This window comes from Ambystoma mexicanum, chromosome 1q (assembly GCF_040938575.1).
Source record: "Ambystoma mexicanum isolate Mex_15411 chromosome 1q, UKY_AmexF1_1, whole genome shotgun sequence".
In the NCBI taxonomy this organism is placed as follows: Eukaryota; Metazoa; Chordata; class Amphibia; order Caudata; family Ambystomatidae; genus Ambystoma; species Ambystoma mexicanum.
Window position 1 is genome coordinate 1,250,574,482 of NC_090922.1, and position 16,946 is coordinate 1,250,591,427.

Genomic DNA, 16,946 nt, shown 5'->3' on the forward strand with positions numbered 1-16,946 from the left:
TTATTGTATCAGTGGTATTCCGAGCAGCCTGATTCGCTGAGGGTCCTCTGCAAGGTGCTAATACACAACAATGGTGATGCTAGTAATAACAAGTAGTTAAAGACTGGAACTTTATTGAAAGGATTCAGTGACCTGTGGGTTATACCACATACCTTTAAGAAAATGGCTCACATAACTTACATATCTTCTTCAAATCTCACGTTTGCTCTGTCTTCTAACAGGAAAAGGTAGCGAACCAGATTGCCCTTAATTCACACTCTCAAGCATACTTTTGCCTTCAAATATTAACTTTTGCTCTGACGCACTTTTAGCTCGGTAATGTGGACTTCTGGCTCCTGAGATATTGGGGGTCTGATTCATAGAACAAGTGCAAAGTCCCTGCAAAGTACTTGGCACTTCTAAAAAACTTTGTGCCTACTTGCGCGTCCAAGACTTTTTACACGTTCCACATATTCATGGATTCAAAAGAGTAAAGTAACCCGAGGCTTAAAGAAAATTGAGTCGCGCCTGGAACGCCCACAACATGCCCTCCGCAAACAAAAACCAGCGCCAACTAACAACCTTCGTGCCTTACTTTGCCTCAACAAACAGCACCCCGGCATAATTGCCTACTGCCCCCCGTTAACCCAAGGTAGCACCCCGGCAAAACTGCATGCCATCCCCCCAGAACTCAAAATAGCACCCCGGCAAAACTGCAGGCCATCTACCCGGAACTCAAGGCAGCATCTCAGTGAAATTGCGTACCATCCCCATGCGCCTCAAGGCAGCAGTCTGGCAAATCTGTGTGCCTTCCTCCTGAAACTCAAGTCAGCACGACAGGGAAACTGTGGATCATCAACTTGTAACTCAAGGACGCACCCCGGCGAAATTGCATGCCGCCCCCATGCATCTCTGGCAGCACCCTGTGAAACTGCGTGCTGTCTACCGCAACTCAAGGCTCCGCCCCAGCGAAAGTGCGGTCAGTCAACCCATAACTCAAGGCAGCACCCCAGCAAAAATGCATGCCGTTCCCACGCAACTCAAGGCAGCACCCTGGCAAAACTGCAAACCCTCACCCCTTGTTTCAAGGCACCGAAAATGGTGGCCTACACCCCCAAGTCATAGCAGCCATCCTCAAGTCCTGACACCACCCACCACTCCCCCGAACCTCTGCCACAACCCCAGGCTGCCCCCTGCCAGTTCACCCCCTCTCACCACATCCTGCTGACCTCTGCCACAACCCCCAGGCAGCCCCCTGCAAGTACACCCCCCTCCTGACACCCTCTGTCCTCTGCCACAAGCCCCAGGCAGCCCAGTGCCAGTACACCCCCCCTCCAAACATCCCAGACCTCTGCCACAATCCCCATGTTGCCGCTGACAGTACACCCCCGTCCCCACACCCCCCTGACTTCCACCACAACCCCCAAGCAGTGCCCTGCCAGTACACCCCCTCTCTACACGCCCTGACCTCCCCCACAACCCATAGGCAGCCCCCTGTCAGTACAAACCCAACCCACACACCCAGGAAATCTGCCACAACCACCAGGCAGCCCCCTGCCAGTACATCCCGCTTCCCCGCACAACACCCAGGCAGTCTGCTAGCTGTACACACCCCTCCCCACACTCCTTGACCTCTGCCACATCTCCCAGGAAGCCCCCTGCCAGTACACCCCCCTCCAAACACCCTCCTCACCTCCACCGCATCCCCCAGGCAACAAACCTGCCAGTACACCACCCTCCCCACCCCGACCTCTGCCACAACCCGCAGGCAGACCCTGCTAGTCTACCCTCCTCCCACTACCCTCACTGGCCTCTGCCACTGCCCCAGGCTGCCCCCCCAAGTGCTCACATGCCCCACTACTGCCACTCACCTCTGCCCACCACCACAGGAAGGCCCTGCTGGTCTACGCTCTTCCCACCACCCCCACTGACCTCTGCCCACTATCCCATTCAGGCCCTGCTAGTCTCACCCCCTCCCAGCACGTTCATTGACCTCCGCCCAATAACCCAGGCTGCCCCCTGAAGTGCTCACACCACCCACCTCCCCCACTTGCCTCCGCCCACTACCCCAGGCAGGCACTGCTAGATTACATCCCTACGAGTTCAATTTTGAACAACAACTTACCTCAACTCCTCTGGCCTGCCTCCAACATGAAGTACACCGGCCACATATCTTCCTCCAATTTGAACAACTGAGAGCACTACTGCTGAATTCATGTCGGTAGCTCCTTACAGGACTCGGTACATCACACTCAGTTGCACATCAACAGGACAGCATAATGTAGCACCAGCTACACTTTGACCACACAATTGTGACAGAGTAATGCAATGTTACATATTGTTGTGCTCATGCGTCATTGCAATGGCCTCAAAGCAATGTAGCTGAATGCCCTTGGAGAACCCAAGTCTGAAACAACAAAGTTTGTTCTGAGTCATTTCTAATGCATGTGTGCATTGTAGCCTGTAAAAAAGAAGGAAGGTAGTCAGGTAGGTAGGCAGTGGTGGCATAGTCCCTACACGTGACACAAGTAGAAAGGTCTGTGGCTGGGTGATGTGAAGGCTGTCAGAGAATGTCATGGAGTGTGAAAGTCAAGGCGATGGATAATCTGTACAGCCAGACAGAGTAAACTGTAGAGGAGCAGCTGAATGCCTCTGCAGGAAGTCCGGCCCTCCACCCATGCTGGAAGCCTGAAATTGTGCCATGCTTGACACCAGTGGGTGTGACTATTCCGCGGCAAATCTTCGAGAGAAGGTATCCACTAAGAAAACCCTATCAGATTTATTCCCGAAGAGATAACAAACTCGTGGAGGAAGTCCTTGAAGAAATATGAAAAGACCAAGAAAAGGAGTTGGTGACATCACAAGAAGCGAGTGTGATGCACGGAGAACTGGCTGAAGACGAGAGTGTATGGACCTTATAAAGAATCAAGTAAACTTTTATATGCGAATTAAAGGTTGCACATGTGAAGAGCACTGCAGAAAATGCAAATCGTTCGATAACTGTACAGATGCTGTAACGCAAGTAGACTAAGTAATCATAGAAGCTGACTATACATAGTGAATAGACTGCAAGCAAAGACACCATTATATAGAAGCTAGACATCAGTGTCACACCTTTAGTAAGTTCAAATCCATGGACAAAAGGGCCAAGAGCTGTGTCACAGCAAAGAATTAGCCAATATCGTGGGGGTGCTTGGACGGACTGTCTTGCCTGGAGTGGAGTGAAGGCTGATGCAGCCAAGACTGCTTATCTATTCTTGAAGGCAGTGAACGTGAGATGCTGAATCATCCCTTGTTAAGGTGCAAAGAAAGAACACCACGAGTGCCAAGCTTTATTCATTTAAGACAATTAAATGCTGAAATGTAGACCAAAACGTGGTCTCCTGTCACGTGAACCAAGGATGAAAATAGAAGTTGGGCATGCTGTCCTAGAACTATGATAGCGTGTGCTTACATTCCCTTATATTCCCAGAGACGAGAGAACACTGCAAGGCTAAATTCAAAGACAATCTTCATGCCAGAAGACATGGGTGATGAGAGATGTTGGGCTAATTGGGTGGAGAGGTACAGTCAAGTCCACCTCCTGACACCTGGAGTATGAGCTTACGTGCTGCTAGCGAGCCGAATGTTCCAGACTGGAACGAGTGTGCCAACCAATTGTAGAGGCCCATCTAACGAAGGGCCTTCTAATTTAAGAGCCAATGATATACTGTGTATCTAACAATTGTTGAAGATGACTTGCACTATGTGTGGGCATGAGTTGTCCATCTGATAGTAGATGACCTATCACAACCCAAATGCCTATGGAAAGTATACTTAGATGTTCCCCTTGAACGTATCACAACCCCCGTAGGTTTCTCTATTTACCGCGTAGCATGACATCACTTATGATGAATTTTCACTCTAAAGGTGTAATTATTTTTATTTTTTTTATTTATTTGATATGGATAATATCATCATCCTTTCAAATTTCTTTTCCTTTTGTTATATACAAGTGAAGCAATACAAAATTGTTTACAGTTTACACAACAATGCAATTTACAAAAATAATTGGACTACATATTTCACTGGGAGAGTTGGAACAAGATTGATAAAAAATTGATAAAAGCTCAAAAGCAAATTAATGAAGTCACAAATAGCAATACACTGAAAAGTGATCAGCTTAAGATACTTAAATTTAACCTTCAGAATAAATTCTGGGAAAGATGGCCTCTAAGTAATGAACAATCGCCACTCTCATTCTCAAGCCTGGGTTATTGGTTATATAGGACCAAATGGTGTCCATTGACATAAATTTATATTTACTTAAGCTGCATTGTGTGAAATAGGTTATCCTTTGGCTAGTGAGCATTGGACAAAATAAAATGCAATGTTCCAAGGTCTCTCTTTGTGATTTGTCTAGGCAAAAGCGACAATGAGCCTGATCTTTTGGAATTAGATTTCTTTTTGCCAACAAATCCGCAGTTGGCCACAGGTTTAAACGGAATCTGAGAAATTGTTGTCTAATGTGTGAACTCGGACATTTCAAAAGATAAAGTTCTGTTGTGTACAAAGCTTTGGTAGCAAAGACACGAGTGTCAAAATCTTTGTACTTCAAACATAGACTGCGAGTTTTTGTACAGTCATATAAATAGAATTTTTTTTTTAGCTTGGCTTGGATTCTGTATAATTAAATCTAGAGTAATGGAAGTGTCGGCTAGAATATGGAATACACTATTGCACCAACTCTTAGTGAAAGCATGATTCTGAGCTAAAAGATGTTGTGCTAGAATGCCGAGGAGTCCGTCAGATGTGAGACCTAATATACATTTTCTAAATAGAGCACACATCCTCCATTCATTGTGTGATTTCAGGGAGGGAATTCCTAATTCGTGCCGTATCAGCGGTAGAGGCGTACACTTTGGCAGCTGAAGAATCTGTTTCCAAAAGCGTGCCTCTAGAATTTGCCACCAGCTGGATTTCATAAGCAGCTTGGTTTCCGAGCCATAACACAAGGCGGGAATTACCTTTTGTTGGTAAAAAAGAAGAATATGTTTGAGCGTGAATTTATCATATTTCTTCTTTAAAACTTTTGCCTGGGTAATTAACATACAGAGTTTCAATTGTATTGTTGGGTGTCCTGACCCACGTTTGAGCTATCATGCTGCAACATTTGGTGCTGTGGGCTTAGAAAATCCAAGATGGCCAAAAAGCCCACATGTGCACCAGAATCCAGGAGAACCACGCAGTTTGCGCGTACACCAAAATGGCTGCCTAACTCGCCACCCACCAGTGCGAGCATGATGGGCCAGGGTGCCATGAGTGGAATGGGTGCCAAAGGTAAAACAGCAGCGCCTGTTTGCTCAAAAACGCTTTAAAATTACCTTTGGTTTCTCTGAATGCCAGCTCAAAATGCCTATTTTCAAACATTGCAACACATCCAAAAATCTCACTGAACACCAGCGGACATCTGGCAGAATGAAGTATGTGTGCATACAAAATCTGGGAAGATGAAGAGCCCAAAACAATGTTCATAACAAAACTGGCTGAGCTATGCATGTCAGCAGCCTAACTGAAACTGGATTAAAACCACCAAAATCGAAATGTTTAAATTAACTGAGTGACCTACTTTTGAGTGTCACATAATTTGTAACTGTTAAAATGTAATAGTTTTGAACTTAGAATCAGCATTCTAGCTGCATATGTAAAAATTGTATTGACTTAAACTGGGGAACAAAAAGTGACATTTTAGCTGAAACCTGGCCTAAGGAAACTGGAATTCTGCCAGACAGCTACCCCCGACAGGAGTGGGGGCTTGCCCAACAAATGCATTCCCAGGCCTGGCTGCATTCTGTTGCCCCTGCCAAAAGGAGGTCACACACTCTCTGATTGAATTACCAGGGGACTGCAAGAAACTAAACAAAGGGCCCAGGCAGATGGTTTATTTGGGGGGTCGTAAATGGCTTCCTTTTGAACAAAGCCCTTCCTTGACTCAGGCAGATGGTTTATAGGGGAGGTTGTAAAGTGGCTTTCTCTTGGCAGAAACGGGGAGGGGCAGCCCCCTCTGAGGACAGGCTGAGCTTAAGGAAAGTAGATAGACTGGTTTCTCCACCATGTGACCTGGGAAGACACACCCCTGTTGGCCAGAATATGATTTTAAGAAAGATGTATAACTCATGGTGCAGACTTGTCAAAATTATCTAAATGATACCATAATTCTTGTGATTTTTCTGCCCACATTTTAACAGGTTTTATGACCCGGGGGTATGATCTGGGGGTTTACGAGCGGAAAAGAGGCTGTTACTCTAAATGTATGCATGTTAAAAATCTGACACTTCCTTATCTAAATGCGCACATGCCTTGCACACAATTGTATACATTTGGAGAAAAATCTGATATGGAGAAAGCTACTAAAAAGCTCAAAAAGTTACCATTTCTTTACCCAAGCTCCTAGAAACGCCAGGGTCGGAACAGTGCCTCCCATCAGTAATGCATGATGTGTGTATGCAATGACAAACAACTGTGTATCTGTGCAATATGTATTTGGGTCAAATATAGATTTATGTGCAATTTGACAGGGGAGTGTCCTTTCTGCAGGCCATAAAACAGCATCACCATGACTCACATTTCCTTTCCCCTATCAAGGAAGAGAGAAAAGCTTGACCAATGATCAGTTGAGAGAGGGGCTGGCTTAGTGATGCTGCGCACACACACACTTTCAAAAGACATAAAAAGAGCCACTGGAAGCTAGAGAGGACATTCAAATCGAGTTGCTGCGGAGCGTTTTGCCGGACCACACAACATCCAGAAGATACCAGTTCCAGACTGACTCCAGCTACATACTCCAGAACCTAGAACTTATACTTTAGAACCTAAATCAGAGGCCTAAAACCACCAGCTGAGTTCTCTGCAGCAGGCCTCAAATCACTGCAAGCTACTCACAGCCGGGTGAGCTGCTTGAATCCCTTGCCAAGAACTTTTGCCAGGACCAGTGCAGAGATCCAGGAGCCGTGCAGAGACTGCTGAATCCGGACAGACCAGACCAGTGCCAGACCCGACCAGACTGTGCAGAACCGCAGACCCAGAGACCAGATCGCTGTGAAGTGCCGCTAGCCTGATTGATCAGATCCGTGACGAGACCCAGTCCTTCCAAATATATTGTGAGTATAGCTAGGACGGGGCAAAACCAAATCTCTTAGTTTAAAGTAATATAATTCAATCTATTTAACCTAAGTAGAACTGCCTCCTAACTGTCACCTGTCATTTGTAAAGCTGCACCACTGTCATTTGTCAATTCTGCAGCTGCAAAGCTGTCACCTGTCATTTTGAGTTTACTTTAAATCCGAAAAACGACCTTTACAAAATCGTTCATATCTCTGGAACCGTTTGGGCTACGACTTCCTACTCCTTATACTTTTTCCGCAATCACGATTCACGCACTCGCGAATTTTACCGCGATTTGCGATTTGGTTAAAAATCCAGCCACGTGTAACCATCAGCAGTCATTTCTTTCCTTGCTAAAAATTCGTTTGCCTCTTAATCACCATCTCTGAATCATTGGTAAAGTGAGCCTGAACTCATCCCAAGTATCTCTCACTCACCCTGAACCTCCTAAAGGGAATTAAAAGCATTTTCAGCATATTTCTCACTTCATTGCCACCACATTCAAAGCACTTGGGCCTGTGTTTTAAAACTCATACCGGTTTTCTCTAAGCTTGCTGGGGGGGAACTGAATTTCGTATTGTATTTGATTGCATTCCTGAGAACTGTGTGCTCCTCTTTCCATCTACTTCCATGTCTTACATTGCATAGGGGAGGGGGTGAATTGACAGAGAAAAAGTGATTATATTATCTTTTGCTAAAATCATCTCAAGTATTTCTGTACTGACTTTTATTCCTCATTGCTTTTCCCTTGAAATCATAAAAGTATTTTTGCTACTTGATCCATCCTATACTAACTCCTCATTGTTTATAAAGAAGTGTGCTAGTGTCAGATTACCCATTGTTGATTAACATTATATTTATAAGGGCGATATTGATTATTAATTTATTATAAAAGCGTGGTATCTATATTTTGTCTTATTTCTCAAATAAACCTTTTAAACTTACAAAACAGAACTACTTCTTGGCTCAGTGGTGTCAGGGGTAGTCATCCAGAACTCATGAACTGGACATAAAGATATATCAATAAGGGTTTCCATTCAGTATCCCAGACTAGGCATTGACTTAGCTGTAGTGTTGAATTGAATCCTCTTACAAAGTGGGGGCTCGTCTGGGATATTCTGGGTTAGATTTACCATTTGTGCAGATTAATACAGTGTGCCAGCTGACCAGATACACATATCCGGTCGGATCACCATGCTGTGTTATGCTGTAAAGCACTCCTCAAAGGAACGCTCTAAGGAAACGGTCTGTTTTGCAAAAATGAAATACAAACTTCTGTAAGTCAGGAAGGAACTCAAATTCCAGAATGACGACACTGGTAGACATCAAAATAGCCAGAGAGCACTTCTTACATAAGCTATTTGTGAGAGGTGAGTGGACTCATCAGGACCAAACGGTCTGGTTGCAGGCAATCGCTCAACAGGTCACTGAAACAGGGTCAGATATATGGGGAGATCAGGGTCCCCTACATGTGGCCCTGAGTGAACTATATATGGCCCCTAAAGCCAAAGATGAACATAATAAGATTGCCAGGATAGCAGCATATTTGTAGCTATATATGGGAGCCATGCAGGACAAATGTGCTGAAGGCCAAGATCTGGCAAATAGGCAACAGCTGGCGCTAGAAAAGGCCCAATCTGACCTGGTCTCTTCTGAGCAGAGGCTGCAAAGGAGCCAGGAGTCAGAAAATGATAGTAGGCAGTATATCATTAAAATAAAAGAGGACATGGATATACTGCAACAGGAGAAGGCTGACCAGGATACCAGATTTCTGGCCTTGCAGAAGGAGTACCAAGAAGGTTTGGACTCCCTTCTGCAGAGCCAGAAAAAGCTGGAGCAACAACTGGACTTCAACAGGGCATGCACAGAACAGGTAGCCACCCTGCAAATTCGATTAGACAGAGAGAAAGAGGAAAGCAATACATTGATTCTGAAAGACCTGGATACCCAGGCAGAGTTTGATCAGGAGCACCAGAAAGCTGGTGCCTTCGAAAGGCAAAGGGACGACCTGGCGGCACATATGCAGGCTCTTAGTCAGGAAAGGGACACCTTGGGCCAGGAAGTCTGCCACTTAAAAAGGAAAATGGAAGAAAATCACCTGGCCCTCCAGGGACTGGGTGACCTCCAAAAAGAACACCAGAACTTGTTAGAGCACACCAGGAGGGTGGAGGATGCTCTGGCAAGAAAGGAGCAGGCCAATAGGGACACAGCTCAGGAGGTAACCCTCCAGCAGCAGAGACTGGCCCAGTACTCCAGGACCAATCAGGAGGCACAGAGAGAAAATGAGGCTCTCTGTCAGCACAATGATAGGCTCCAGCAACAGGTAGCGATGCAGGAGAGACTGATAGAGTCGAGTAAGGCCTTAACTGAGGAACTGAAAGCGCAGGCTCTTGCATTGCAACAGGAAGCAGGGGCGGATAGAGATGAGGTTCGCTGGGAAAGAGAAACTCCTGAGCATAACCTCAGGAGCCCTAGTACCAGAGGCCTTCATCTCTCCCAGTCCCTGGACTCTACCACCCCCATGTCCCCTCGCGCACATGAGCCCAGGGCCACGGGGATGGCAGATTAATATCTAGCTAGAAGTATGGGGCTCATAGGCCAGTACCTCCCAGGAATGGATGGGCGGGCATCCGGGTATGGGCACCCAAGCACAGTGCAATTTAGTGGGGATCCCCAGGAGAGTAGGCTCATTAAGGGCATCCTGAAAACTTCTGCCCAGTTAGGTCAGTGGGGGGGTGGGTACCCATAAAATCCTGGCAGCAAGGAGGAATCTGAAGACTCCTCTGAACGGCGCAGGACACAGGAGACCAGGTCCCCACATTCTGCCAGCCATTCCCAGGCTCGCAGAATCCGGGAAAACCTGGAAGATCAGACAGGAACCTCTGGGAGCAGTGCCTCTGAGTCAGAGGATGAATGGACTAGGGTTACCCGAACCAAAAAGGCCAATAAGGATAAAAGGGCCTTGCTTAAGGACCCATTGAAGCAAATAAAGGCAATAAGGAGTGTCATCACGCCTTATCATAAGAACGCCAAGTATTCCGTTTGGGAACACTTGGAGCTCTATGAGCAAATGATGGAGACTTTCCATTTGAAGAACAGCAGTAGCTGCATCCAGTACGTCAAATGGACATTCTCCCCAGAATACTCCAGTTTCTTTGCGGGGCTGGAGGACCAAAATCATTTAAGATGGTCCACCTATAAGGCGGCCATCTTGAAACATTTTTCTGTTCACAGAAATCCTCAAGAGGCTTGCAAGGCAGCCTACAATTTGCAATGTGGGGAGGATCAGGCCCCACAAGAGTTTGTGCAAAAATTAAAACGTGCTTTTGCGCAGACCACCAGAAGGGTGCGCACGGATAGCAGAGAATTTATCAATACGTTTTTCCATGCCTTACCCAAATACATAATGACCCAGCTCGTGAGAGATTTTCATGAGAAAAGATCTTTAGACTGGGTCATTGAACAGGCTACCCGGATCTATGAGGTGCAGAAGCCTATCGAAAATAAAAATAACGCGCCGAAAAACCCCAAAACCAGCAGCACCCCGGCTGCTGGCAAGGTGGCAGAGCTAAAGGTTCCCCCCTTTTAGATTTGGAGATGGGGGGGCCTAAAAACCTGCCTGCACCAAATATTTCACAGCCCAGAAGGCCCTCGGGCCAGTCACAGACAGGGAGTCGAGGAGGAAGTCCCACAAATGGGGTCCCCCGCTCCCCTGACTATGTAAGTCCCCACTACAAGGGAAAACGACCAATCCTGGGTTATGTGTGGACTCCTCCAGCCCAAGGGGGGGGATCCAGCCAAGCACCTAACCCAGGGAACTTCCCTCCCAACTTCCCACAGGAGGGCAGAAATTCTCCAAATCCTGGGCAGAACTTTTTCCCCAGGTATCCACCCAATTTCCAGCCCCAAAATCATCCATCCTTCTTTCCCCAATTCCCTGAGCCCAGACAACCTAATCCGGGAGAGGGGAGGCCAAGGGTGGAGGGGTACCAAAATCTTCCCAACCAGGGGTACTACCAGAGAAGGGATAGCTACCCTTCCCGGGATCAGCCCAGGGGAGAAAATAGAGCCCCGTATCAGCCTGAGCGGGTTTCACAACTTGAGCGCCAGATCCAAAATATGGCACGAGATCTGGGTCACATACTGAGGGCTCAACAGAACCCTCAGATGAGCATGCCACCGCAGAATGCCCCAAACTCTGGACCTGGTGCTCCAGACAATGACGGGGGCAGCACCCCGATAACCCACCGGCTCCCAGGGAGGAGGCACAAGGGGAAGGAGGGTGTAAAGCCTTGGAGGAAGCTTCCTTCCCAACTTGTAAACAGCCCCTGGAAAACCAGGAACCGGAAACAAAATCTCCTGCCCCTGAAAGCCTGCCTCCCAAGGAGCATAGGGGGGATAGGAGAAACAAAGGACCCAAACAGACCCACTTTGTGGAGGAGGTACAGATCTTCCAATTTGAGGGAGAGGGATCCTCAGAGGATCCTGGGGAAAGGATCTTTTCCTTTAGAGATGGGGGAACTACTCCCAAGGAAAAATGGGTCCCAAGGGATGCCAATTCAGACTGGGGAGATATGGAGACTGAGCTACCGCCGCCCATCATCTCATCCCAGAACCCACAATACCGAAATCCTCTGGTTCAAACCCATCCTGATGACTGCCTCCAAAAAGGGCGGGGCGGCCCAGAACCGGAACCAGGGGAACCCACAATGGCTCTGATCTCCAGTTGCCACTTTTTCTTTCAGATTCCCAAGGCTCTCCGCAGAATTCTGCCCAAATCTCTTCGCTAGCAATGTCCAAAACCAGAAAGTTAGCCCACCAATTGTCCAAAAATATGCATTAACTGTGACCCTTTGAGGAGAAGGAGGGAAGATACTATGCCCCGGTACAAGTACAGGGGCAGGGTACAATTTTGGCACTGGTGGACACTGGATCCCAAGCTACCCTTCTGTCCAAAAGGGCCTTTGAGGAACTAAATGCAGGAAGGGGGGAGAATTACTGAATTCCTCTCACCTCTCTTCCTGGACAACTGCAGAACTTTGACGGGAAGGAAATTCCCGTTGAGGGGACTGCAGACTTGGACATTAAAATTGGGCGACACAAGGTGAAACACCCGGTCATAGTAGTGACTCCAGAGGGCACCCCTTGTTTACTAGGGAATGACCTCCTGAGAAGGTTGTCACCCCTAATAGATTGCGTAAACAAGGTCCTCTGGACCCAGACTAGCCGACCAATAAAATTAAAACAGAGTGTCAACCATGTTAGTTTAAATGGCACCTGCCACATAGTTGAACAAAAATCTGACCAAGTAGAATTTCACTTCCAGAACAACCAAATTCCAGACGTGACAGTAATAGCAGTAGGACAACAGACTGGTGATGGTGGGTCCTCTCTATTTCTGAAAATCAACCTTCCTTCCAGTTTAAGATGGTATTCCACACTGGAAGGAAACACCCTGAAATTCTTTACTAATCCACAATCAGAAACTCCCACTCCTATAGTGCAGAAAGATGTGAAATCAGCTCAGAGCCTGGCTGATATTCAGCAAATTGGAGAGCAGTTGTTCATCCCTGTCCAGTTAAATGATGGGAATGACTCTGTTCTCGCTTGAATGTGTGTGAACAACGGTAAGAGCTTCATCAGCAAAGCCATGTTCCGCCAACTCCAAAAAGATCCAGCCATTCCCACATTCAAACTGATAGACAAATGGGAAATGGACCTGGAAGCACCTAATACCAAACATCTCCTGCCAAGCAGGTGTATGCTCAAAATCTCCATTGGCAACAAGAGCATAGTCCATAATTGTTGGGTCGTGCGAGACGTCACTGCCGCCTTTTACTTAGGCAGTGACATTCTCAATCGCTTTGCCATTAGTTTGGACCTAGTAAACTTCAAAGCTTGGTCCCGATTAGCGGATAATCCCATGGGGGTTGATGATCCAGAAAAAGCATTTAGATCAGCTCAATTGCTACCTTATGCAGTTGAAATTCAGATCAAAGAGGAAGTCACCATCCCAGAAAGGACCCAACAATTCTCCCTGGAAGTGAAAGTTAAAAGAGGACAACATTTGAAAAACCCTGATGCTTACATACATCTAAACGCTTCTCTCCAACAGCAAGGGTTGGGTGTAAACCCAACTCCGTTAGTCAACATAGAACATGACACCATTCTAATAGAGGTGGATAACAGCGACTTAAAGAGTATTACTCTAGCCGCAGGCACCATTATTGGAATGGCGGTTGATGACCGACATTTTTCCATCGATTTAGGAAATGAACTATTAGGACCAATCCCCAAGGACTGCTTTGACAGTGACAGTGATGACAATACAACACCAGACAGGATTTTTACCCGACATGGGGGGGAACTTCCTGGTGTACACTTCCTGCCCCTATGGTAAGGAAGATGTGACTTGTGACTTCAGGAGGGATGAGGTGATTTTCCAGGTCCATGAGGGTTGCCTTTCCCACCTGAAGCCTCCAGTCCAAATCAGCACTCTGACCAGGGACTTCTCCACCCAGCTGGAGGAGGCCGCTGAGATAGCCAAACCAGAAGTCTTTCCAGACTTCAGGCAGATGGTGGAAGAGAGGGTCAAGCTAGCTGATGCCTGTGTGACTCTGGAACAGAAGCAAAAGTTGAAACAAGTTTTCTTGGATTTCCAAGATCTCTTTGCGCTAGACTCATATGACTGTGGTCGTACCGACATCCACACCACAACAATTCTCATGGACCCTGGAATGACTCCAGTGTTTGTGAAGCAATATCGTTTGCCTCTCGCATCCATGGAGTCCCTTACTAAAATAATTAAGAACCTTGAGTCCCGGGGAATAATTTGTCCAATACACAGCACCTTCAATAATCCGGTGCTGGGAATATTGAAGCCAAACGGCCAGTGGAGACTCTGCGCCGACCTCAGGGAGCTCAACAAACGGGTCCATACTTCCCGATGGCCTCTGCCCTACATTGACCAAGGGCTGGCCCAGATCCAGGGTTCACAGGTATTCACTGCAATAGAACTGACCAATGGATACTGGACCGTGCCTGTCAGTAGGGAGGACCAATACAAACTGGCTTTTACCTTTGGGGCCAGCAGTACACATGGACCCGGACTCCCTTCGGATACCTCAACTCCGGCAATGAATTCAACATTTTCCTACATAAGGCCATGCTCGACCTGGGTGCGAGGGGTAACCTGGCTTATGTAGATGATGTCCTCATCAAAAGTTCACATGTGGAGGAACACATAGCGGAGATCCGTTATGTTCTGACACAGTTGAGGGCCGCCGGAGCAAAACTTTCCTTTCATAAAGCACAGTGGTGTAGAACCCGTGTTAATATCTAGGGGCATGAGATTACTCCTCAGGGTCTCTGTCCCCAAGAAAAGAAAGTGGAAGCACTCCAGAAACTGAAAGACCCCACAACTCTGCGGGAACTAAGGAGCCTCCTTGGACTGACTAATTACAGCAGAAAGTTCATTGAAGGCTACGCAGAGATCACTAGACCCCTGATTCATCTCTTGAAGGGGGGGGTCAAGTGGGAATGGGGTCCAGAACAATCCGAGGCAGTAAGACAACTCAAGAGAAGCCTCTCACAAGCGCCTTGCCTAGCTTACCCTGTCAGAAACAAGGAGTTCTTCCTGGAGACGGGGTTCTCCAATATGTGCTTGACGGCAGTATTATACAAAAAGCATGACAAGGTCAATAAAGTAATCTCCTATGCGAGCAAAACTTTATCTTCTGTGGAGGAAAAATTCAACGATTGTGAGAAGGCACTCCTGGCAACGGTGTGGGCATTGAAGAATTACCGCCCGTTTATCCAGGGGGAACACATCATAGTGGAGACTCCACACCAGCCTCTGCAATATCTCCAAAGTGACAGAATCCGGGCCGGAAATGTGAGTAATTCCCGAATTACTTCCTGGATTCTGTCAATGCAAGGCTTTCCTGTGGAGGTCAGATATGGCCAAAACAAGAAGAGTCCCCTCGCACAAGGTCTGGCTGACTTGCATGATTGTGCCAGAGAAAACTGTCTCGAGGACAAAAGTCTAAAAATCAAGGACAACATGGAGGCATACCTTAATTCCCCACACAAAGTCTTTGAAGAAGACAAGTGTGAGGGAATGCCCACTGTCTATGTGGATGGATGCTCGTACAATGTTGACAACAATGGGGAGAGAATGCCTGGGTGAAGGAGTTCCCAGAAACCTCCGCTGGATACAAAATTGGTCCAAGAAGTAGTCAGGTGGCAGAATTGATGGCTGTGCATCAGGCCATCCTCACTGCTGTCCAGCATCAACTCCACGAACTGGTCATAATCACAGATTCGGATCATGTACGGAACGGGTTCGTGGAGCACCTGGTTAACTGGAAAACCAGAGGCATGTTATGTGCTAATAACAAACCCTTGAAACATGGGAAATTAATTCAAAACATTGATGATCTGGTCACCTCGAATGGGATGACCATCTATTGGAAAAAGATCAAGGGTCATTCAAAAGTAGAGGGACCAGACAAAACTGGAAATGACTTAGCTGATCAGCTGGCCAAAACCGGGGCCATCCAAGGGGATCTACTAGAAATAGAGTCCCTATTGGGGGAAATCCAGGTCACTGCTATCACTAGGTCCCAGACAAATGCTCACAATGATCTTTCAACTGCACAATGGAGTAAGGAGACCCCTGATGCTGATTTAATTACAGCTCAGAAGGGGGATCCAATTATTGGTAAGTTTTACCAACACCTTGAGGACCCTGAGAGCTTTCCCCTGACGGATACCGATTACATTGGGAAAGAGGACCTAAGAGTGTTGATGAAATGTCCAAAAATGTTCCGAATCCAAGACGGTTTGTTGGTAAGGAAATCTCAAGCTGGCCATGATCAGTGGGTGGTTCCTACCTCATTCCGAAGCCTGATGTTAAGTCACGCCCATGATGTGGCCACCGCCGGACATAGGGGGTTTCACACAACACTGGAAATCTTAAGAGAGGTTGCATTCTGGCCACATATGGGTTAGGACCTTGACCAATAATTGAAGGGGTGTCTTGTGTGTGCACAATTTCAGCCAACATCCCTCACACACCGGGCACCTCTCCAAAAGAGGGGAATGACACTCCCATGGTCAGATTTGCAAATCGACTTTGTAGGCCCCGTGATCCGCTCTGCTAGGGGGAATAAGTACATGTTGACGGTGACATGCTTGTTTACCAAGTGGGTGGAATGTCTCCCAGCCCCAAACTGCAAGGCAGAAACTGCAGCTGCCCTGATGATTAACCACATCTTTTCCCGTTTTAGTCTACCTCAAAGGATTGAGTCAGACAGAGGTAGCCATTTTACCAGTGAAGTAATGACAAAGATGTGCGAGATACTTGGGGCTAAAAGGAAGCTACACATAGCTTACAGGCCAGCTTCTTCTGGAGCAGTAGAGAGATACAACCGAACCATTGTGAGCATATTAAAGAGGTTTGTGGCAGATTCTGGGCCAAGTTGGGATATCCGATTACCTCTGGTCCTAATGGCCATCAGATCTACCCCTTCATCTGCAACCAAAATGTCACCATTTGAGTTGATGACTGGACGCAAGATGGTGCTTCCCCAGCATTTGCTCTACAGAACCCAAGAACAAACGTTGATAAATGCCTCCACAACTCATGAGTATGTGGAGAATTTAAGGAAACGTCCCGGGAGGATAGCTCAGCGGCAGCGTGCGCGTCTTGGAAGCAAGACGACACGAAGCAGCAACAGGTTCGATCTCCGGGTCCGCGCTTAGAAACCTCCGGGTGTTTAAGCGCGTTATAAATACGTAACTAAGACAAAAAAACACAATTA